General features: G+C 33.3%; 1 long non-coding RNA gene across 1 annotated transcript; it reads right to left on the bottom strand.

Annotated features, from left to right (window-relative positions):
- Positions 1 to 504: 504 nt before the first annotated feature.
- Positions 505 to 11076, bottom strand: LOC107916003 (uncharacterized). Its single transcript, XR_001689351.2, has 3 exons — positions 10778 to 11076; positions 9344 to 9494; positions 505 to 614 (listed from the first exon to the last, which is right to left on the bottom strand). It is a non-coding gene; the product is annotated as an uncharacterized lncRNA (long non-coding RNA).
- Positions 11077 to 25599: the final 14523 nt, after the last annotated feature.

Below are 25599 nucleotides of genomic sequence, written 5' to 3'. Positions count from 1 at the left end.
ATATGCCACATGGCCTTGACACACGCCCATGTCCTTACCCATGTGGTTCGCACGGCCTGGACACATGCCCGTGTCCTCTACCCATATGGTTCCAAAACATAAATAGTGAGTTATAAGGCCTGGGCACACGCTTGTGTCCTTGCCCGTGTGCCTCACTCAGCCTGGGCACACGCCCATGTCCCTGGCCGTGTGGTCCTAAATCACAAACAGAGAGTTACATGGCTTGGACACACGCCTGTGTCCTTACCCGTGTGGAATAAAGACAATGAACAATAAGTTACACGGCATAGACACATGCTCGTGTCTGTTGCCCGTGTGAACCCTGCACTAATATGGCCACACACGGCCGTGTGCCTTACCAATACGGCCCTAAATTGATGAATAGTGAGTTACACGGCAATGTGGCTCACACGGCCTAGACACACGCCCATGTCCCTGGCCGTGTGGCGTCTATAGCCATATTTTCTAGCGACCAAAATTTGTAAAAATAGGGTTTTCGGCACGCACCTAATCTTGTTTGAAGTAGAATCAACACGGAGAAGTCCCGAAATCGATAACTCGACAGTTTTAACTCAGCACAACTCACGAGAGATCACCTTCTTCCATACTCACGCCTAAGGAAACAAAAACAATCAGTTATCAAAGAGTTTATGCAAACAAGCAAAGAGTTCCCAATTTCACAACATGATAGGAAAGGAATGAAACTTCGCAGAGGTTTAAGATTTTTTTGACAAAAGTTACACAGAATTCCTCCAACAACTTAAGAGTTTCACTAATTTCGATAATCTCTTGTTGAATACAATCGAAAGAGGAAATTTTGAAGAAGTAAAAGACAGAAAAAATAAAAGAAAATAGAGAAAGAGAAGAAGCAGGGAAAGAAACATTTAAACTATTGTCTTAAGCACCATCTAGTTTCCGAAAAAAATACAAAAATTTCTCCTAACGCATATGCTAGGATTCAAACTTTGGACCAGACAAGATACTGACAGATGCTTAACCAATGAACCAACAGGCTCATTCTTGACACAACTTTACACAGAATTGCACTTAACTATATAACACAAGGATAGAGGTTGTTTAAAAGAGAAATAAGAAAACTTTTAACAATACAACTCGAACTCCAGACCTTAAACACAAATGCAAAGCACAGAACCAGAGATACAAAAATTCAATTATTGCAGATTCTTGTAAATAAGTTCTCAAAAAATTTTAGGGAGTTACATTGGAGCCTTCGACGAGCAAGATAAAAGGAAAGGAAAAGCTAGTTTAAGCTTTTTAGGACTAAGCGAAAGTGCGAATGGTGAGTGTTTGGAATCGCTGCTTGTAGACACGATTCATAGTATTAAGTGGGAGCTTAGGAGTAGCCTAAACCCCTATCCTAGATATGTTATACATGTTGAATGATAGTGACGATGTTGTGTTAATAATGCAAATGTGCAGTGAAAGTGTGCAAAAAATGATAAGAAAATGTGTGTTTTAATTGTGGATACTTTTTCCTTGTGACCTTTTGAGACCGTTGGATATAGTTGGCATGCCATAGGATTATGTGTGTACTCAACCTTGTATTGTGATTTGGGGCATTAAGGCCCGAGACAATTTTGGAGAGATAAGAAAATGTGAGTTCAGCTCCGTTCATTGAGATATATTTGTGTGTTAGAGAGTGTTAGCCAAATGCTATGCGTTTGGGCTATGTTCGACTCTTCGAGTCATTGGTGTGTTGGAGATCCATGTATCCAATGTGTGGTGATAGAGCCCACTTTTATGTTTCATAGCTCAAGTGCCAATTTATCATTAAATGAAATATTATGGAATGTGATATGTGTCTAATTAGGCAATTATAAAGTTATAAGTTGATAGTTGATACATGAATATTTAGCATGTCACCATGGCTAAATATGTATGTAAATGTGTTCTGGTTGCTTTCATTTATTGTATGATATCATGTTTATTGGTAGTTTTCTGATCATTCACTGAGCTTGTTTAAGCTCACACACTCCATTCTAAACCATTGCAGATAATTAGCGTTGCGATGTGAGCGGTGCAGAATTCCAAGGAAGTGATCCAAGCTAGGCTTAGTGTTTGAGTAGATGATATTATTGCTATTATTTTTTAACTAATGGAACAAGGAAATGTGGTAGAGTTTTTGGTAGCTTAATAGTACATTTTAAATGGTTGTTTTGATTTTATACCTGTAAGTTTGATAGTTGATGTTATTATCTTATTGGTTTTGTTTTGGTTTGAATTATTATTATTGTTTTGAACTGCAAGCATGGTCGTTTTGATGTGGAATACTGAAGTATGGATGCATGTTGAAGTGGTATGTGATCGAATATGTTAAATGCCCTATTTTGATGTTATTTTTACTGATTATATAGAGGTATCAGTAATCGAGGCTTAAGTATCGATACCCCCATGTTGAAACGAATGTGTAGGAAGTCAGTAGCTTAAATTGGTATCGATACTTGGGGTGAAAATATAAGTACTTTATGAATTGTATCAATAAATTACTGGGTTTTAAAATTTACAGAGAAACAGAATGCTAAAAAGATACCAATTTCCTAAAGATATCAATACCCACTATGAGAAATATCGATACTAACGAGTGTGTTTCGGTACCTATGTGACTTTTTGGAAATTTTCATTAAGTGGTGTTTAAGCATGTTCTTAACTTGATATAAGGTCCCTTGATGTATATTTAGTAAATTTTAATGTCGTGTAGGGTATTTTAGACTTTAACGTGTGATGTGGCGTCTTATTACTTGGGTTCGAAAACCGAGCTGGGTAGAGGGTGTTACAATGTAGCCTTCGATAATGTATTGATTGAACTGGCAAAGCACGTTACATGAAATTTATGTATAAGTCCATAAGGGAGAAACCCATGACACCTTCTATAAAAGTCCATCGGGACAATAAAAATGTGACTCGTTTTGTTGCCTTTATGGAGTACTCTATTGGCCCTCATAGCATAATCTAGTAAGTTTGTATGGTAAAATGTTATTATTCTCCCTTGTGGTAAGTTCATATAAATCTTTGATAAGTAGGTCTATGATGAGGTTATGATATGTCTAAAATTAATTTGGTTGAATTAGTTCTGTGATGTAATCAGATAAGACTTAAAGGAAGTTATACGCCAAAAAGGGAGTAATTGTATGTTTAGAGAGGGTATCCACTATGACAACTTGTCAATTTGTGGTTTGGGCATGTTTGTAGTCATGAATGAGATAAGTATTTATTACTCTAAGTTTGACTGTACTTTTTAGGGTTGAACCTGAGTTATCTGGTATCCGCCATATCTGAATAGTATTACGTCTTACTTTGGAAATCTTATGTAAATCTAAGTTGTTTGGGATCTTGGGTAAAGTTGTGTTTTGTAATAAATTCGTGGGTAATAATTCTGAACGATCTGGATACTTCATTATCATATAAGCATGTATTGAGTATAAATTAAAATTTAATTTGATTTTGTAAACTGATGGAATCCAACTTGTCGTGGGAATCCGTCAAATGTGTAAGAACCCATCAGTAAACAATATATGTGAACAGTTGTTCTAGAATAAGTATATGTATAAAGAGATAGTATGTATGAAGTGGGCTTTGAAGACATATTTTTTGAAAAGTACTTTTGTGGTTTTAAGAAAAAGAAGAGATTAATGTATTGTTTGGAAAGATCTTAAGTTAGTCAGGTAGTTAAGAGAGAATTAGTACGTTAAGAGTATGGTAGTTGGCGTGTAAGTCTAAGGCTGGAATTAAAAAAGTATCCACCTAGGTATTTTTTTTAACTCACACTAAGTTCTTCTGAACTTACAAGTGTTATGTTTATGTGTAACAACCCGCTTTTCAGTGGTGTCGGGAACAGTGGTTTCGGGGCCACAAGTCCGATGTGTAAGTTCGTGCATATTATTTAATATTTACGAGTCAAATATGGTTTTAAAAAGGTTTTTGATATGATAATTTATGTTATATGAATGATTAATTAAGTTCAAGTGGTAATACCCTAAAGTCAAGTGGTTTCAGAAGATGAGTTATCGGGAGCTCTTTCTTATAAACCGAGTAGTAAATATTTATAAAAATGTTTACGGAGTGTTATTAAGGTTGTATTAAAGTTTCGTTAAGGACTAAATCGTAAAAGATGTAAAATTTGATCACTATTAGAGTTGAGTGATTAAATGGCTTAATGAATAAAGGTAAAAGGACTTGAATGGTAATTAAACCATAAATGGACAAATATGGACATAGATTTTACGTTTTATTAAATTATTAACCAAGGTTAAAATGGTAATTTGATAAATTAAATTACAAGAAAAGAACTAAATTGAATTAACTAATTGAAGCTTGAAATATTTAAGCCCTAAGGCTGAATGTTCTTCTCATCCCTTCCCTTAGTTTCGGTTTGCATGAAGGAAAGATGAAAATTTTTGCTTTTTGTTCTACACTACTAAGTTTTATTTTACTTTATTCATTTATGTTTTTATAACATATTTGTTTATTTATTATTTCATAACATTTTCAACCATTAAAACCCATGTTACATCCACTATAATTAGAAACATGGTTTAATTGTCTTATGAGTCCCTTAATTAATTTCTAATTAATGATTCACTAACAATTTAACTTTTAAAACTTTTATAATTTAGTCCTTGTACCATAATTAAGCACAAATTCGATAAAATTAACCAACCGAAATTCAATTCACTTATACAAAAGCTCCGTAAATATTTTTATTAAATATTTATTTGCTCAATTTATGCAAATGAGGTCTTGATACCTAATTTTCCAAAACTACTGACTTTCAGTACAAACCACTTGCACCTTGATTAACTAACCAATTAATAAAATCTATCAAATCAAAATCCAATATAACACTATAATAAACATAAATATTATTAAATAATATTTATAGACTCGACTATTGGAGAATGGGGTTCTGAATTGTCGTTTTCGGCACCACTGGAATCCGGGTCATTATAGACGCTACGGCATCATAAATTGTTTGCTAAGATAGTAAACACAGGATAGTACGATGGGATAGTAAACACGAAAAATCCCGTCGAGAAAATAAACACAAGATAGTCCAATGGGACATTAAACACAAGATAGTCTGAAGGGACATTAAACATGGATAGTCCAACGAGACATTAAACATGAGATAGTTTGACGAGACATTAAAAATGGGATAGTCCGTCGGGACAGTAAACACAGGTGGTCAATGAAAATGACAATAGTAGAAACTTTTGCAAACAAGAAAAAGGGTTAGAAGGAAAAAGGGAAGTATGGTCATGCATTAGATAGCCAGCAGGTAGAAAGAGTCCACCAAGAAAAAGAAAATATAAAGTGGGAAAAGACTACTAGAATGGCAGTTGTGAAAGCCAGTAAAGTATATGGGTAGTAACCCCATAGGAAGTGGTCACTGGAATTGACTCACTAGTGGTGCCTAGTGTACAGACAAATGAAAGATAGTTTAACCAAGGATCGTAGATAAGGATTCACCATTAAGGAACGTTGAGGGTGCTCAAAGAAACTCTATAAGCTAGTGGTTTATCATAAGTACGACGAACAGTCCATAAGGAAAAAAGGGCTGATAAAAACCTATTGACAAAGAAGGATACACGGGATGACAAAAATATCTGGAAAGACTATTCCTCTTCGAAAGGGCAAATTCATTGGGAAAATACCCGCCATATGACTAGTCCATAGGGGACTAACATGAGAAAGAGATTGTAGGCGCAAATAACCACTCTGACGATAGTTAGTAGGGTACTGAAGGATTGAGCAGCCCACAATAGACAAATATGTTACACATTCGAACTTATAAGGGTTAGATCTGTGGTTGTAGGATTTGTGAACTGAGGAACTCGAGGAGGTACTGAGCTAGACTGTAATAAGTCAAGGGGCATCAAAAGAAAGTTTCATGCACATAGGATAAGGGTTACGAATAGGAACTTCGCCAAGGGAGCAATTATGTTGTATTTACTTAGATTCCTTAGAGTCCAAAGTTTAGATGGTGAACTGTATTTATTATTTTTTAAAATATTGTCTCTGTTGTAAGTTTTTATAAATAGGTAATATAGTCTGATTTTAAAAATAATGAGTTTCAATCATGTACACGAATCTGGTTCAATTTTGATGCCTTCACATGATCATTGCGTCATCCCTTGACCCTACATTCAAGGTAAAAACACGTAAGTTCAAAAGAACTTAGTGAGAGTTTATGCTACTGTGTTTACAAATGTTTTGAGATTTAAGAAATAAAAGACTAGTTCGCATAATTTAACTCCCTGTATATCATGGGAAGTTCCACATTTTATCTAGCGTAGATGACACCTATACATTCTTCTCAAAGAATAATTTGCAAAAAATCAGGTTGAATTATTTTTTGTTTTACTCTTACTGCTGACCCCTTTCTAAGACTTGAACTTGTTTAGTTTCATTGTAGACTTTCATTATAGATTTCCTGTTTTGACTTATCAATAGTAACCATATACATAAAGTTACGGATTGATGAATACTAGTGGCAGATTGGCAAATATCTCGCCACAACTACATATTTATACCCTAACCCTTTCGTTCCCCTCTGAACTTAATCTAAATATTCTTGCATCGCCTCAACGATTATCTTCTTAGGACTTAGTCTGTGTATCAATCATTCTTTTTAGAAAGACCCACTCAATAAAATCTTCATTTGCAGCCTTGGATAAGAGTTTTGGTTGATGAATAAGCACCCCCATCATTGAGGACTCGTACTTTCCAGGTAGTCCCATAGAACTTTCCTATATTATAGTGTTCTGTTAAATACTACCAATAGTAGATAGTTCTCAGTGGACTATCTTCTTATTGTTTGTGCCTTGGCAGACCTCCATTTTTTATAGTCCAAATTGGCTTTCCCCACGCTATATAGTCATGTCAAACCTCTGCTTCCTCTGTTATTTGTGTTGGAATGCCGGCACCCCTACGGTGTAGTGGAAAAATAAAACATCCGGTGATCCTAACCATGGATCCATGGGTGAGGAACAAATCGGGGTGAAATAAAGGTTTCAAAATTACCGAATCTTTATTCTGAGCAGACAGCGATGCCTCAGCAATGAGTAATCTGGTCTACTATCGAACCAAGCCGCAATCTATCGTGACTCTACGTAATCCACCTAGTTGACAATGAACTGAAAGAATCCCCAAAACTGTTTTGGAAAAGACTTTGCTTTAACGGCTGCTAGACCCACCAAGCAAAGGAAAAACAAGATTTTATATCCATTTTTAGGGTTTCTAGAAATTAAATAAATATAACAGTGTTTTTAAACTGAAAATTATAATTACATTAATTATAATAAAGATTTCGGTAAACTATACATTTATTTGAACTTATATAAGAACCAAATTCATGTTCTCATTATGCGTACAACAACCTTGTACATATAATGTATTCAATATTTGATTACCCAATTAAATTAATTCTGTAATTAATTTAATTCAAGCGACAACCAAACACAATACCAACTATGTTTTATTCTGTTCATTTCAACTATAGGGTGTGACCCTGTAGGTTCTTGTAACGTTACCAGTAATACTAGAACGATTCCAATGTTACAAACAATGAGTGGCACCTAGCAATGCATCATTGCTACCTAAGTCACAAGAAATCATGATTCGACATAACCTTTTTATGATTAACCTTTCATGCAATAATCCTTAAGTCCTTTATCTCTGGATTGGACACAAGTCATGGAATAGTCACACTTGCATAGTCCATTCCATGTTCCTTGATATTCTTAAGTAGACTATGATATACAAATAAGTATGACATCTCATATCAGCTTATTTGAGCATGGCCATGCATTTCTAGTCTCACTCAATCAAGTTGCCTAAGACATTACTCCCATTATGTAGGAGGGACTTATCCTATATCGACCAACCATATCCCTCTACACAGATCGTGGTATATCCAACATCAGCCTTTATAGAATAATCAGTTACGGTGTACATTTGACTGTATCAAAATATACAACTCACGATGTTAGGATTATGATGATCTCAAGTCTGAGGATCATATACATATTAATCACTATGAGTAATGTTGTGACAATTACATAATAATCCAAGAAACATACTCATAACGGGTCAGTCCAATATGTTTTTCTCTAACATACATATTCATGTATCGATTTTGACATTCCATATCAATGACAACTCTTTATCATCAATCAACTACATGTTAGTCTTAATGCATTATTGTTGTCCTAGCCAACAATAATACTTGACTAAGGACCTTTTAAGAATAATCATATTATTCTCAGGACATTATTATAAAATAGTTTATTTATACATACAGGAAAGAAACTGAAATAATAATGGTAACGTCTTATATTAATAAACATGATAAATCAAGTATGTTATTACAACCATCTCATGATTGATATTTGGGCATACTCTAACAATTTTCCCATTGGACTTTCCACCCAAAATATTCCTTAGTGGACTTCCCACGTATTCAGGTGACCTCTTTACCCATGAATACTTAGAACTCAAATATGTATAACCATTTCGCTTTAATATGGCCTATGTTGGTTTATTCTTCAAACTCTAGCACACTCATATTGGTGGTTACCTATTTGTTAATACCTCAAAGGAAATACACCTTCTTCTCACTAATGTCCACACTCAAGTCTTTCTACTAGTTCTTCCTACCTTCAAAATTTGGCGGATCCTTTCATTAGCATGCTTGCTAGTGTTCTTAAATATGCCATGATCATTATATCAAATTGCTAGGCGTACGAGTTATACAGTGACTTTTCTTTGATGCCCCGATAAGTTTCCCTTTTTATTAACCCCGTGGACTCCAATTCGCCATAAGGACCTGTATATCGTTTACACAGTGTCACCTCGAAGGACCTATATATCATCGTCATGATGTCACCCCGAATGACTTATATACTGTCATCACGGTGTTTCCCTGAAGAACCTGTAGATATTTGTTCCACAATGCCACCCAACTCCCTTGAATCCCATAACAATCCACTCATTCCTCCATTACACCAATTTTTCCTATCTTAATCTACCTTGTCAAGGTAACTCCCTCGTATTCTGCATATAATATAAACATGTATTTCAAGCCAATAAACATACATATTACCATAACATATATTAAGCCATTTATCAATACGTCAATTCACAACCATTTGACATCCATTGATCATACTTGCAAGCATACACATACTTACACAAGGTTATGCATGCACATCATACTTATTCACCATATTCATCCACAGTCGTGGGTTTAAACAAACTCATAACACTCGCAAATCATGCAAGCAACACATCATCAACCACCCAAAGATAGAGTGCAAAAACTCACCTTAAATCCATTCTCCTCGCTAGCTTAGCTTTCCAAATGCCAGAGTCTTCTTCCTCCTAGAAGCAGTTCCTCAAATTTTCTACTTCATGGCCTCAGGCCTCACGATCACTACCTCATGCAGTGTTTCCTCAACTTTTTTTCTTCGTAGCAACTGAAGAAGATGGTGTAGAAAGAAAGAAAAAAATCAGAAATGAGGAGACTTCTGCCATCAGAATAATCCTCTTCACTTATATATATATAGCCCTTCTTGTACGGTCACAAAAGCCCCCAATTAAGCCATCTATTGGCAATCATTTTGACTCCCACTAAGGACCAGTTGATTTCATATTAATTGAACCAAAATTAGATCTCAATTAATTATTAGTCAACCACCAAAATTTTCCAAGTTTTCTAGTGGAGCCCGTCGACTTATTATTTTTATTGAATTAAACCTCGTCTCTCCTTTAAATTCAGCACGTTAATGAAAACTGAGTGTGAAAAAAACCAATGATACTTCACTAAGGAAAGTTCAAATCCAAAAGCTACTTCTCCTAATGTGGTATTCTTCCAATTCAATTTTCTCTCTACAAATCTTCAAGTCTTATTACTGGTAAGAAAATTTTCATTCATGTGAGGGTTGATGGAAGTAGAAAATCTCTATGTATGATCCAATATTTTGTTTCCTAAAGTAGCCTTAGTTCAAGACTTAATTCATTATTGATTTTGGAGTAGAAATTGTTGAACACAAAATGTAGGTTCAAACCATTGACACCTATATTATACAATTTTTTAATAGTGCTTAAATGTTTTTATTGAAATATGAGGGAGTTGTTAGAATATTTTAATAAAAATAATAATAGAATAATATATTTTGTAAGCTTTAAGAAAAAAAGGTTTTATATACAATTTATTGTAAGTTACATGAAATTACAGTTATCTTTTGATTAATAAAACCAGATAGTCCATTTTGTTTTATATGCTATTATAAATAGTGAAATATTTCTTCATCTCATTATTATCTCTTATTTTCAAGAACAAATTATTAAAGAAAATTTTTAAGTTTTTTCAAGAGATTTATTATTGTGGGGAAGAAAATTAAGTTAAATGTCATAAGTTCGTTGACCATGAAGAGGTGTAAAATTCTTTAAGGTAGTGTTGTTGAAGTCTTGGGAAGCAATTGCATCAAAATCGTGTACATTAAGTGATTGGAAATTTTTTCCTTAAGGACAAAGGGTTTAATCCTTGACAACAACTTAAGCTTTCTATTCATCAAATCTATTATTGATCAGTAAATGTGCAACTTCCAAGTAAATTTATTATTTAATTTTAACAAAATTTATGAATAAACAAAACATACAAATTTTATATTTATTATTAAATTTTAAATTTTCCTAACATCAACCATCAGCATAATATAAATCAAGAAACCGAGGCTTAAAAATTTGAGGACTTAACTGTTCAAGATATTTGTTTGGAGATCCAAGCAGTCTGACTATTGAAGCACAAATATAGCAGGGAGTGGCTTGCTAGGGAAGCTCCAGTGCGGTGGCAAAGAGAAAAATGAAATATCATCGAAGGGGCTATCACAACCAATAGAAAGAAAAATAAAGGTGTTTGGGGATAACAAAAGTGTCAAATAGATTACATATTTGAGAAGACGGAAGGAAGAGAAACAAAGGGACAAAGCCTTTTGCTAAAGATTTTGTTGGCACTAGCGTCTTGAGGACTCAACTACTAAATATCTTCATTTAGAGATTCAAGTAGTGTGCAATGGTGAATCTAGGGGGCTGGCAGGGGCCTTGACCCCCTAAAATGGAAAATTTTCATTTAGGTTCCTTAAATTTTTAAATTTGTAATGGTAAAATTACACTCTACCCCTAAAAAATGTTAAAATTTTGATTTAATCCTTTAAAAATTATAAAGATATATGTCATTAAAATAGTGAAATTGTATTTTTACTATTGAAAAAATATACAATTGCTTCACCCCTGGTAGTGTGACTATCAAAGCACAAGGATGGCAGGGAGTGGCTTGCTAGGTAAGCTCTAGTATGGTGGCAAAAAGAACAATAATAGATCATCGAATAGGATATCACAACCAATAGATAGAAAAATAAAGGTGTTTGGGGATAACAAAAGTGTAAAAAACATTACATAATTAAGAAGACGGAAGGAAGAGAAATAAAGGGACTGATCCCTTTGCTAAAGAATTTTTTACACTAGAATCCATGCTTCACCTCGAGATTGCAAAATGAGAGAGAAAAGTATAGGGACTTCTAAAGAATTTTTGATGCAATGATAGTCTTACACGTATAAGTATATCATATTTATATAAATGTTTTTTTATACAATATTAGGAGCAGGGGATGGGGGCAACACGGTTTGAACCTATACCAAACAGTGTTTGGCAAGAACTTTAACCATTACTCCATATAAGTCAAGACATATATCATATTTATATAAATGTTTGTCACTTATGTGCATGTAAAATAATGAAATTAATTATATATATACTAATATCAAATAAGACCTATAATTATATCAGTATTATTATATTTTAAATGTGATTAATTTAATTATTTGATGGTTATAAGGTTTTTTAACTACAGTTTCCAAAATCAGAACAATAGTTGAACCGATCTGATCACTAGTTCGTGTTTCAATTTATTTGATCGATCTGGTTGATTCATCCTATTTGATTAAATAAATTATTAAATTAAAAAATACAAAAACTATTTAAAATAAAGAAAATCGATTCAATCATTGGTTGAACCAGTTTTTTTTAGCTTAGATTAACTGGTTTTGAGCAGTTCATGGAACAGGTCTAAATCCTCTTTTTAGATTGGTACCCCGACCAGTTCACGATCCAGTCGGTTTGACCATCTAGTATGTTTTAAACAACAAGTTTTTAACTTTACAAGCGAGATTAATAACCCGCCACATACTCTTAATTGATTTTTTTTAAATGAAACATATGGCCCCACTTGTGGAATTAAAAAAACTTCATTGTCGATGTATCAAATAATATTCCTTAATGCCGATTGAGTCTTAGCTCGTTGGCGTATGCATTGTCAATGTAAGAGCATGTGGGTTCGAGCACGTTGAAGCATGTTTATCTTCCTATTTAATGGTTGAGAAGGAGTTATAATAGTTCTAGACATTGTATCCAAAAATAATACCCCTTAATTTAAAAGTATATAAATATATAATTTTATATTTAAAAAGTGATACATTTATGTTGTTAGCTTAATATAAAAAAAAGCCCTTATAAAATAATTTGATAACCAATTGAGCCCTTAATAAATAAAAAAACTCAATTTAACCCCTCATCGAAAATAAACAATCAATACAATAAAAAGTCCTCGAATTGCACATTTCCATGAAAGCCCTTTATGCAATTAACTTTGTGCTAACTGAGTAATTGATGTGGCAAATTGATAATGTGGCATATCAAGTTTTTAAATTATTAGGCTTCGTTTGATTTCTTGAATTATTTTTTATTTTTTATTTTTTAAAAATGAAAAAATATTTGATAAATATTTTTATTTTTAATAACGAAAACACGAAAACATGTTTGGTAGCTAATTTTTTTATAATAGAAACACAAGAAATAAAATTAAAAAAAATTAGATTTATATGGATTCGAAATAGGTACCATATTTAATATTTGAAAATTTGTTAAAAAAATATTTTGCATTTATAAGGTTCAAATAAGGCCACTTAATTTAAAGTTAAAAACTCTTATTTTCACCATTTTCATTTTTTATAAAGTATTTTTAGTGAAAACAATGAAAATAACTTTTTTATTGTTTTCTAATTTTTTTAAAAATATTTTTGTTTTCGTTTTCTATAAGACATTTCAACTAAACATGTTTTCTTCAATGTTTTTCAATTTTTAAGAAAACAAAAACAATATGTTTTCTTAAAACCAAACAATGCCTCGTTTTCTGTTATTTTTCTTCATCTTTTTTGTATCTAGGTATCAATTTATCTAGGTTTCAATCTGAACATACATTTTTGTTATAGTAATTTTATATTTTGTAATTTAAAATATAATAATATAAAAACCTAAAGTTTTGTTTGGTTTTAGGAAATAGAGGTCATTTTTGTTTTCATATTCTTAGAAAATGGAAAACATTCAAGAAACATATTCGGTCAAAAATTTTACAATTGATTTTTTGAAAAAGAAACTATGTAAAAATTAGACAATAATAAAAAGTTATTTTTTTATTGTTTTCACTAAAAATTTACCGTAGAAATGAAAATGATAAAGACAATGATTTTTAACTTTAAATTAATTAATCTAAATTCAAACTCATATAAACGTAAAAAAAAATTTAATAATTGTTCAAATATTAAGTTTGAAATTGGGGTCTAAAACCATATAAATGCCAAATTTTTTATTTTATTTCTCATGAATCTATTATAGAAAAATAGACACCAAACAATATTTTCATTATTGAAAAAATTTTCTATTTTTATTTATCAAACATTTTTTAATTTCTATAAAATAAAAAATGAAAATAATTGTTTTTTCAAAAACTAAACATCGTAACTATAAATGGATGAAATTAGAAATCGATAAATTCAAGTTGTTCTATTAATATTCCTACTTAAGTTTGTTAAATTTTTTATACCTTTTAAATGAAATCTAATTTTTTTTTAAAATGTTATGAATATGTTCTCTAATAGTCATTAAGTAGATGCCCTATCAAAATCAAGATAAGTTTGATGTACTTTAGAATATGAATATTCATTAGAAGTAGAGTTTTATTTCATTTATACTTTTTATGTTTATAAATATAAACATTGGAGAAGCATGTACGTGTAACAACCTAAACTCGGCCTAGACGTTATGGTTGTATCTGAAGATGTCACAAAGAAGGGTTTTGAAAACTGAGTCCTTTGAGGAAATCATTCAAGTATTATAACTCATATTCGTTTATAACTATTATCAAAAGCGTTATTTAATTAATTTATTTGCCAAAACATAAATTATAGTGGAATTCATACAAAACATTATATTTAAAAATTTCGTTCGTATTTTCGGAAAACTTTTGGTATAGTAAAGACCATGTTTATAGCTAACCGTCGCAAATAAAGTGTTATAACGAAAATCTAAATCCCAAAATTAAATCAAACAGTTCGGAGAGTCAAATTATTACAAAACTCCCAGAAATAATCCTTAAATTAAAATAAAACCACAATCTTAAACAGGTTACGAACTCATGGTCACCGTGAGACTCCGTCACACTGATCTGCCTAAGTCCGTGGATTACCTGAACAGAACAGACAAACAGATGTGAGTTTTCATAAACTCAGTATGTAACCCAACAGAAATAGACATGCAATACATACAGAAATCTCATATATAGTCAGATACAGATTCATGCTTATGACCATTTCATATACAGATAACAGAATCAGATAAGCATTAGAGATATGCAGAATCCTACCCCCATCCTCTACACACCATCTCCGACCATCCCATCACACCATGTGGGGTTAAAAACACCCAACATCCCTACACACCATATAGTGTCGAAGAGGCACATTACAGATAATATGCAATCAAACTGCCAGAATATAGGCGAAATATCGCCATACAGACCACTTCCTCCACATATACAAAACTCACCCCAGTCACAAATACAGAATAACATATATAGTAATATCATGCATAACATGCTCATATTCAGATAGTATATATTTACTTAAACAAAACAGATATACATATCGGTACCCTAAACAAGGCAAACTATCAGAATATCAAATCACATAATTTAGGGTTTGGTTAGCCCTTACCAACCCTACGGTAGGCCCATAGTCGATCAGAACGAATCGTGCGACCCTAGGGAAAATTTCAAAATTATGGGCTCACACGCCCAGATTGTCCTTGCCTGCGTGGCGCACACGCCCAATATGGCCTAGTGTAACACCCCTATCCCGTAACCGTCGCCAGAATAGGTAAGGGGCATTACCGGACTTGTAACTCATGTCAGAACAGTAAAATTTTAAACTTTTTCTTGAAATAAAGATCATTCATTTAAATAAGTACTAAGCACAGCCAGAGATAAAATTTAAACTTCACTAAGTAAACATTCAAAAGATGCCATTTTCGCATGGCTTATATACATTAACCAAAAATATTCTTCCGCCACTAGTCTATTCTATACATGCCATAAAATAGTTCTAAACATAACAGTAACAAGCAGTGGATAGTGATAGTGTGACTAGTTGCTGACGATCCCCGAGCCTGTAGCTTCGCAATGAGATCTATAAAACAGAGGAAACAGAGTAAACGGAGTAAGCATTACAATGCTTAGTAAGTTTTAAGCAGTGTCAACAGATAACAATCAAATTATAACATAGTTGTTCGTATTTTTATTTCACTCTTCCTTCAGGCATACCATCCCTTTACCGAATATGCACATCTCATCATATACAATAGGCAGATAAACTTTCACATAAAAGTGAGCTCATGTGACATAGATATATCGTATGATTTCACATAACCTCTCACACTGATCCGATGTCACATAATCATAGGAATAGTCTCATAGATTGCTCTCGTATGCATCACATAACTACCTTATGATTTAGTGCAAATCAAGCTCACATATAAACTTGGAGTACATACCTGTTTAACCTTTCGCATTGAATATATTTATAAGCAATTCTTATTACGAAGTCTTACCCGGACATAATCTCCATACGAAGTTATTGGGTCTTACCCGAAAAAAATCCCCACACGTAGTCATCGGGTCTTTAGAGCTCGGATATAGTACGAGCACGAAGCTTACGGACATTAATCAGTGATAATATTCTCACATAAAGCCTGCGGGGTTTTAACCCGGATATAGTACTGACACAAATGCCCTTCGGGACTTATCACATTTATACACTTTCACATCCATCACGTTGGCCACTCGGCCCTATCACGTTGGCCACTTTCACATTCATCACATCGGCCATTAGGCCTTATCACATATATACACTTTCACATTCATCACATCGGCCATTAGGCCTTATCACATATATATACACTTTCACATTCATCACATCGGCCATTAGGCCTTATCACATATATACATGTTCACATCCATCACATAGAATCCTAAATCAAAATATAGATTTTCATGTATTCACATCACAATTATCCAAATATACTTCACATACCACATATACTTTCACGTATACACACTGTCTTGGCTGAATCTACATCTATCATTTTCCAATATCACAATTTAGAATTCACGTATGGGTTTAATCAATAGCTTATGAGAAACTAAAACAAGTTTATCAAGGTTTACAACACAATCTCAAATTCAGCACAAGCTGTTTTTCCTGAGCAATAGTCACTAAATTATTTATAACTGGAGCTAAAAAACTCCAAATCACTTTCCGTTAATTTTTCCTGAATATGGACTCGTATATCTTCCATCCATAAAATTTCCAGAATTTTAGGTTTGGCCAATCAATACCAGATTTTTCTTAAAGTTTCCCCTGTTTCACTGTTTGACTAATCTGACCACTCTTCACTACGAATCAAATTTCTCATTTTACAGAATTCAAAATGTGTTGTATTTGATTTAATTTGAAACTAGACTCATTAAGGAGTCTAAGCATATAAATTTTATCTTATAACCATTTTTGTACAATTTATAATGATTTTCTAAAAACAGAACAGAGGATTACAGTGTCATTCTGTGCTGTCTCACACAACTTTAAGTATCTCATTATCGGAAATTCCTTTGCTTACACGGTTTCTTTTATAAGAAACTAGACTCATTAAGCTTTAATTTCATGTCTCATTCAGCCTCTAATTCAAATCCATAAATTTATGGTGATTTTCTAAAGTCACGTTACTGCTGCTGTCCTAAGCAGACTATTTCAAATTACCCTTAAATTCCCAAGCTCAAACACTTAAGAACTTACCATTTGAGCTTAGAACATATCATGGCCACATCATATCTTATTAAATCAACTCATCATGTCCTATTATAATTGAATTTACTCAACGTTTAATCACTTAAAACTTACCTCGGATGTTGTTGAACGATTTCGGCGGCTATTCGATCACTTTTTCCTTTCCTTTATCCAACTTTGGTCCTCTAAGCTCTTGAGCTAATTCAAACAAATTTAACTTATTAAAGTCTCATTATGCTAGCTTATGGCCGAATATGACAAGGAGTTTGATTGGTCATATGGCCACCTTCTAGCTCAACTACACAATGGTCATATGCATTTTTAATCACATCAAGCAATTTAATACAATTCATTCGAACATCAAAAGAAAACCTCAAGGTACTTAGCCCATATATACTTTAGGCATTAGAGTCACATATATATATGGAATCATGAATCAAACTCAACATTTTAGCTAATATTCCCCCTTGGCCAAATTTTCTAAGCCAAGACAAAAGCATCAATATGCTTGCCTCTAACCGAATACATGCAACACCATCTTCTTCCTATGGCCGAATATGCATGTCTATGTTGAAGCCGATTATATACTTAATACCACACATAAATGGCATACATTTTACTAACTAATGCATTACATATTATAACTCAATACGCATCCATCATTTAATCCATAACCGAAGCACCATCATGTGTAAGTATATACCTTGAGATAATATATAGGTCATACCAATACGTCATGTGCAATCATATATATATATGTGCAAGAGCCGAATCACAAATTTGATTATAACCAAATTTAAACATATATCCAAAACATAAATCTTACCTACCATGCAATAAGCATAAATCACACTTATGGATATACCATGGCCGATACTTCCAACAACACCAAATAAAAATATACTTCATGGATCTAAGGTAGAACCAAGAAAGAAACTCATAATCATCAAGATGTAAGCAACTACCATTGTTCATCTAGATTTAGCATGAAACACAACCATCACCCTTATTAATCTCCATAGCCGAAAACCTTACTTATTCCAAAATCACAATTTCAACATGGGTTACCAACAATAACTTGATATCTCACTCAAAATCAACTAGGATTTCAAGAACTAGTATCAACTTCCTTACCTTAATATCGACCTAAGATGACCGATTGCTTCACTCCTTCCTTCCTCCTCTCAATCCGGCCAAGAAGAACCAAAGAACACAACTTGTTTCCTTTCCCCCTTAGAACATTCGGCCAAGATAAATGAAAAAAGATGGACACTTTTTTTTTGTTTTCTTTCTTACATTCACGGCAATGGGGAGGGGGGAGAAACAATCACACACATTCTTTCTTTTTTTCCATTTCTTTATTACCCATACTCATTATTTTATTGTTCCTAACATACATCACTAACATAACATGTTTGTGACATGTTTCCACTCATAGCATGGCCGGCCACTATGCCTTAATTTGGGTAAATTGACATGCAAACCCATCATTTTCACAATATGCATTAATAGGCCACTTTGCATTTGCCTAGCACATTTCTAAATTTTCTCACATAAGTCCTATTTGATAAAATTCACTTACAATTAACAAAATTCAAACATGAAATTTTCACACATGCACATGTACATATAATGAGCATCAATTATGACGGTTAATTATTTTTATGACTCGGTTTAGTGGTCCCGAAACCACTTCCCGACTAGGGTCAAATTAGGGGTGTCACACCTAGCCCGTGTGGCCCACACGGCCACACTCACACCATCACACGGCCATGTCTTGCACACGGCCACCCCTTCGGTAGACACACGGCCGTGTCTCACACACGGCCAACCACATGGCCGGCCACAAACTCGTGTGGCGTTGATAGATTTCTTTTTCGAATTTTGCCGAAACTCATTTTTCTACGTTTTGGGAACACACCTGGTACGATAATTTTGATGCGAGACCCCTCCCGAGCCTTTCGAAACAAAAACTATCACCCACATTCACGCAAGGATTTGAACACAGGACCTCCAACACCCTGACTCTTTACCACTCGAACCAATAGGTTCATTCTAATATGAGTTTACCAAAGATAGAATATAGCCCAATCTACCAAGGATAAGGCTAGGATTAGAAAAACAAGAAAATTTACAAGTATGAGACTTGAACCCAAGACCTCACACACACACTCAAGACACTTAACCACTGAAACAACATTTTTGTCAAGTATTTACAATTACAGAAATATGTTCTCTTTTGCTCTCCTATTTCTCTTGCTTTTACTTTCTCTGTTCTTTTATCTCATAATGCGTTATCAACATAATACTCTATAAAAAAATACCATCTAAAAACCCACCCATTTTTTACCTTCTTTAAGCGTTAGCCACTTGAAATTTTTCGTCAAAATCTGGTAGGGAAAAAAATAAAACCTGCCATTCCTAAAAGTAGTCAAACTTGGGTCCCCCCAAGTCTCCAAGGTCGTTTAACCGCTCATCTACCCACAAACCATTGCTAGTTTATGTCAAGAAATAGGGAAAAAATTAAACTTACTATTCCTAGAAGAAGTCAAACATGGGTCTCTATGTTACCATGGTCGTTTAACCACTCATCTACCCACAAACCATTACTAATTTATGTTAAGAAACTTATAAAACCAATTGTTGGAAGAGACGAAAAGAAAAGAAAATCATTAAACAAAGGAATCAAACCTACACCCATTTATAATACCTATCATTTTTTTTACCATTTAGGCACTCAAAGATTTTTAGATTTTTGGTGCCAAGAAATTTATAAAACCAATTCATCTTATCTGATATGTTCTTTCCTATTTTCTTATTTTTGGTAAATTGTTTTATAAAAAATATTAGTTTAAAGTTTCTTTCAAAAATTTTATCGAGTTAAATTATGCATGATATTTGAATAATTGAATATTTTTAAATTATTTTTATTAAATATGATTGAAATTTAAGTAAAATTATAATGGGGAGTATTTGTTAATCTACTATTGTTGAAGTCCAAGTAGGAAGGGCTTTTAAAGCTCTTACAAAATCTTTTACATTCCCCGAAGTGAATACAAGCATAAAAATAAATTTAAAGGATATAATCATAGACATGATAAGTGACATAAGAGAATAATGAGAGTCTTAAAATAATCCTTCAAAGGGTAAAGATAACTTATGTTATCAACATGATATGAAATGTCATTGGTCCCTTACCTGTTGTATGCCCAATTATTTTGTAACAATGAACAATATCCTTATGTCACAGACTTAGATTTTTTGCCACGCAATTCGTGAAGCCTTAGATAGTTTCTTAGCTCCAAGAATACCTAAGTTAGCCTAACTCCTAACAATTAAGGATTCAACAGAATTCCTCTAAGGCACTCATGAAGAACAAAGCGAAAGCAACAAAAATTGAAAGAACTCGAAAGATGACCAAAGCCACAGAAAAGCAAGAACACAGGAGAGAAAGTTTTGAGTGAATGCTCTCAAGAATTCTATTACTAAAAGAATGATTTACAGTGAGGGAGAGAGGCCTCTATTTATAGTTGAGCCTCCCCAAAATCAACATAACAGATCAAAGTACATCAATGGTTAATATTAAAAGCTATCTAAAAATCAAATCTGTAATATTATAGAATCGTATCTTCTAAAGATTACATATCATATCTAAGATTACACATATTTAAAGATCACGTTTCATATTTGTCATGCTTTGTAGATGGGCCCTCAATATCTCTAAGCAACGGGGGAGTCCGGTCAGGCCAAATGGCCTCCCTTGAACATGATGGATCACACAACTGCGTCATGGTTGCGGGCTCCCATACGCAACCCATGGCATTCTCCACCACATGTTCCAGTGACGCCCTCGTCACATCTTCCTCATGGAACCGGTCTATCTTTCCTTCGTACTGCCATAAGGCCTCTGCAGGTTCCTAACTTGCTTCACTATCAGGAAGTCCCTTCCATCGACTAAGTATTCATGCCACAGCTGATAGTACTTTCATCTGATCACACGGTCTATCTCGATTCATTCAATTGTACGATCATAGGAGACTTTTACCCCCATCGGTGCTCGTTCAGACTTGCCTCGATTTAGATTCTCTTGATCCTTATGGAATGACTTAAGCATGCTCACGTCAAAAACTGGGTGGACTTTGAGCTTTGCTGGCAACTCAAGCTTGTAGGCCACCTTGCCTACTCTCTTCACAACTCAAAAGGGTCCCTCATACTGTCACACAATCCCCTTGTGCAAGCCATTATGTCGCAAAATCAATTGTAGTTTAGCAAGGATTAAATCACCAACCTAAAATTACAAATCTCATCGATTCTAATCTGCCCACTTTTTATTGTGCTTACTCGCCTTGTGTAAACAAGCTGTAGTTAAGTCATTTTTCTCTTAGCAATCCTTTACAAACCGATAAGCTGATAGATACAATCCTGTGTAATGAGTCACAACAATATTAAGTTTTAGTGGTTGCTGCCTCGTCACTATTTCAAATGGACTTTGATTCGTGGCCCTACTTCGCTGCAAGTTGTATGAAAATTGGGTCACATCCAACAACTTTAGTCAGCCCTTTGTGTGGCACTCACATAGTGCCGAAGATACGTCTCCAACAATTCATTCACTCTTTCAGTTTGCCCATCGGTTTGTAGATGCATGCTAGTGGAAAGTATTTATCTTATTTGGTACTAAAATAAACCAATATTATTGCAATATTTGGTAGTACAAAATTAGTTGAAAGCTCTAGAAAAGCTAATATATCAATGTTGAGATTTTATTGATCAAACTTCACCATTTGGTCATTTATTTATCTAATTAGTTACGCATGATCCCTAAAGTTTCTAATTATTCTGCACTATTCTAATGTTATTTTACATGTATAGAAGCTCATCTTATTGAATCGCATTCCTTGAAGTGAATGCAAGCATGGTAATAAATTCAAAATGCATAATTGTTAATATGATAAGAGGTTCACAACTAGAAATGGAAGAGAAATAACTTATGTTCTCAATGTATGAAATGTACCTATCGTACATCTAAATATTTTATCACTCTATTAATATTCCTTAAAAGGAAGAAAACATATGTCTCATAAATAATACAACAATACATATTATCCTTAGGGATAAAAAAACATTTTTCTTGTTTGGTAATGAAACAAACTAAACTTTAGTAGTACAAAATTAATTTAAGACTCCAAAAGAGCTAATATAATGTTACACTATGTTCAATATGGCAATGAAACACGTTAATATTTTGTATTATAAAATTAATTCAAGGCTCCAAAAGAGCTAATACATTGTTATCTGAATAAACAAAGTGATAATTAATGTATTATGTTCTAATCAGTCTCAGAGGAAATTAATTTGTTTTAAAAGATATTCTCTGTGATGGATCTCATATTGAGATTGTGAATGAGAAAAAAAATCTAATATGAATCACTCTTACTATAAATATCTACATCTTTAATAGAGAAAGATTAAGGATTGAATCACTCTTGCTATAAATATCTACATCTTTAATAGAGAAAGATTGGGTTTTGATTATGGAAGATCCACTTGAATTGTGAATTGATTTAAGTGAAAGATATGAACATTGAAATATGATAAATTTATCTCAAGCTCATTATGATTAAATGCACTTGAAGTTGCAATATTTTAAATTTGTAAATGAGTATAACTTTATGAGTTCTCAATTATGTTGGAATAATATTACTAATAAAAACTTGTTACAGGAAACTTTTTCAATTTTCCATGCTTCAAATGTGCTCCTACAATAGTAATACCATGAAAAGAAATGGGTTTAAGATATATTATAAATTAATGTGATGTTTACTTATGGTTAAATTAAAAATGAGTTATTAAATGAAAAATCATGAAACCCATTGTATGAGACTTGATCTATTCCCTAAATCAAATGTAGTAATATAAAAAGATGTAATTTTTTACGTGGACGTAGTAAGTGACTTTATAATAATCGTAAAAGGGATGATCATAAAAATTCTTCTCACCACCAGAAGTGGAAAAATGAAGATAATGCGAGGATTGATAATAAGATTGATCTTGAAATTAAGATTAGTGGTTTCATCCTGTGTTCCAACTTTTAATTATTATTCATTTATGGTATACTTATATGCTTTGCTTAATTTAGCACATATATCTATACAAATGAAATATTTGTTTGTGAGAATTGTAACACCCAAAAATAGAGCCTAAGAGTTTTGAGGGTATTTTAGGAATTTTAGCCTATATGTGCTCGAAATTTCATAAGATTGGTATCAATAATTTTTCGACAATGGCTATTAGGGAATTGAGCCAATCTTTGAAAATGAGTTTTAAATACCTTAATTTTAGAAAAAAAAATGACTAATTTGTAACATGGTCAACATAGTGAGCATTTATGTTGCAGTTTTACCAGTTTTTAAAATTGAACCTAATAAAACCCAATTCTCAGTTCTATTTCATGGTAGTTGCTTTCCAAAGTTTGTTATTGTCGTCCCTTGCTATCCCCTTGATCTTTCAATTGATTTTGATTCCCAAACCATAATAATTTCATTTCCTATCATTCCCAAGTCAATTACCTTCATAAATCTCCAAGAAAAACACTCAAAAACTCCATAAATTTCATTATCTTTTTCAATCGTGGGTTTTTCAATTTTGTATAAAAAATCATTTAATCTTCCATCAAAGGTAACCATTCACTTTCCCATTGGTTTTTAATGTTATCTAGACTTTAAAACTGAGTTTTTAGTTATGAAATTGTATGTTTTAATTAAAGCCCAAAAATTGGTCAAAACTTGTCGAAAAATGTTCATACCTTAAAAGGTGTAGTTTTTTCTGGTTTAAAGGTTAGGGTTTAGTCATAGATAAATATGGGGATGAATGAAACTTGTTTCATGTGAAAAGGTTAAGTGTCGGTCGAGATATTTGCGTTTTAAGTCTGTCATGCTAAAGGGTTTGGTTACATGAGAAAGTAGCTTAGGCTTGTGTTTTGGTTAGTTTAAGTGGGTCCTTTACTATCATTTGACTGTGTTTATTGTGTGATTATTATGTGTGAAGCCTCAGATTCATTAAAGCCTTCTATGAGTTAGAGGAAGAGCTAGTTCAAGCTCTCAATTTTCGATGAAAGTTGATATTTGGTGAGTGTTTTGGAATTGCTCATAGATGGTTCATTTTGTAATTGGGAATTTAGAGGTAGCCAAAACCCCTACTCTAAATTCTGAGAGTAAGTGTTCTTGCGCTCATGATTAAATGGGATATATGTATGCTTGTAAAATTATAAAATTATGAACATATATGAAGTAACACCCCAAAAATCCCTTATATATTTATTTTTGTAGTTTTGTGACACAAATACTTATCTATTTTAGTGGTTATGTGTTCTAGGAGTGTTTGGGAGGTCCCAAGTTCAAGCCTTAGCTTGGGCAAATTTTTGCTTTTTTAATAAATAAACTCCTATCTCTAATTAGTAGGCTTATAAATAAATGTTGGTAAAATATGTCAGAATGGGCCTACTGGTTTAGTGGTTAAGTGGAGTGTAAATATGCTGGAGGTCTTGTGTTTGAATCTCTGCGCGATTAAGGGGATTTATTTTTACTGCTTGTGCCATGTGGGTGTTGTAATTTGGCCAAAATTCTGAAGAGTTTGAGTGGGGTTTGAATTCAGTGGTTGAGGGGATTGTGCTGGAGTGATTTGGGGAGAAAAATATGGGTGGAAGAGGTTGGATAGAACCGAAACTGGTAGTGGAAAATTCGGCTACCTTTCCTCATTTCCCCAATTTTCTGACAGTTTTCCTTTCTTACCTTGGGTTTTTTCTCTCTGTCAAACTTACCGACAACTGAACAAGTTGACCATAAAGAATAAGTACCCCCTACCGAGGATAAACGATTTGTTTGATCAGTTCTGAGGTGTTTCGGTTTTCTCCAAGAATGACCTTCGATTGGGATATCATCAGTTGAGGATTAAGGAGATTGATGTGCACAAGACCGCATTTAGGACTCCGTACGGTCATTATGAGTTCCTAGTGATGCCATTTGGACTGACAATGCACCAGCAGCTTTTATGGATCTGATGAACCTAGTGTTCCAGCCCTCTCTGGATCGGTTCGTGGTGGCATTTATTGACGACATACTGCTGTATTTGAGAACTAAGGGTAAGCACGATGAACACTTGAGAGTGGGTCTACAGATTCTGCAAGAAAAATAATTATACGCCAAGTTTAGTAAATCTGAGTTTTGGTTACGTGAAGTAACATTTCTGGGACATATAGTTTCTGCTGAGGGGATTAGAGTCGATCCTCGAAAGATTGAGGTTTTCTTGGATTGGAAGTAACCTAAGATTGTATCTGAGATCCGCAGTTTTCTA

Source organism: Gossypium hirsutum, chromosome D10 (genome assembly GCF_007990345.1).
Source record: "Gossypium hirsutum isolate 1008001.06 chromosome D10, Gossypium_hirsutum_v2.1, whole genome shotgun sequence".
In the NCBI taxonomy this organism is placed as follows: Eukaryota; Viridiplantae; Streptophyta; class Magnoliopsida; order Malvales; family Malvaceae; genus Gossypium; species Gossypium hirsutum.
Note: the sequence above shows the minus strand (reverse complement) of the source record. Positions and strands in the feature narration are given on the sequence as shown.